We start from the raw sequence: 1,103 nt of genomic DNA on the forward strand, positions 1-1,103 counted from the left end.
GCTGAGCGCGTGGCGCCTGGCCCTCCGTGGTGCCCCTGGAGCGCTCCAGGTCGTCTCAGGTGCCTGAAGCCGAGTGGTGGCGCCGTTCCCTGTTCCCAGCGGACCCCCCTTTGGGTCGCCGCCGTTGGCGGAGTTGCCCGAGGTGGGCGGGTGGCAGAATCGGTGAAGGGAGGCACACCCGTTCCCCCCGCTGCGGGGAGCGGGCGCCTTGTCGTCCCCGCCCCGCAACGGGCCGCTGTTGCCCGGAGGGGTGCGGGGGGCTGACTTGGTGGGGCGAGTTGAGCGATCGTGGCGGGCCGAGCCGGCGCCGTGGCGCTTGGCCAAAACTCCCTCTGAGCGAGGACTGTCGGTTTCTTGCCCAGCGCGTTGCTGCCGGTGTTTTGCCTCGGTTTTTCTCGGGCCTCACCCGGAGGCGCGGCGCTCCTTCCGGGCGGCGACACGAGCAACCGCGCGTGGGGAAGGCAGGTGGCCCTCGTTGTGGGCCCTGACCGCGAATGCTCAGGAATGCCCTGTGTCACTCCGTTGCCGTGGACCTTTCTCCCCCGCCCCGGGCCCTGGTGGCCCCGGGAAGAAACGCCTTTTATCTGGCGGGTCCCGATGGGGGGGACGAATTGGGTGGGGGGCGGTGCGCCCTTGGTGAGAAAGCCTTCTCTAGCGATCCGAGAGGGTGCCTTGGGGTACCGGAACCCCCCAGTCGCTGCCCCCTCCTGTGCGCGTAGTGGCCACCTGTGTCAGGGTGACTGCATGCCCTTGTGCGTGTTAGGCGGAGCCTTCTCTCCCGCGCGAGAGGAGGTCTGTCGGCCCCGCGGTGGGGCCGAGCGCCGCTCTTCGCCTACCGCGGCCTGCGCCTCCCCCCTCTGAGTCGGGGGAGGGTCCCGCCAGGCCTGGCCGGTGTCCGGTGCCGGGGCCCGTGTGCCTCGGGCGTGTGGTGTGCGAGCGCGCGCGCACGCGCGCGGCGTCCCCCCGCCTCTCCCGTGGCGGTGTGTGTCCCGAGGGGCTTGGGGCGCCCCTGCGCGCCCCGCCCCCCCCTTGCGCCGCGCGAGCGGCGGCTGTCTCCCGCCCGCCTCCCGTTCCGGGCTTTGCCGCTGGCGGGTGGCGCGCGG

The sequence above is a fragment of the Panthera onca genome, chromosome Y (genome assembly GCF_046562875.1).
Source record: "Panthera onca isolate mPanOnc1 chromosome Y, mPanOnc1 haplotype 2, whole genome shotgun sequence".
Classification (NCBI taxonomy): domain Eukaryota; kingdom Metazoa; phylum Chordata; class Mammalia; order Carnivora; family Felidae; genus Panthera; species Panthera onca.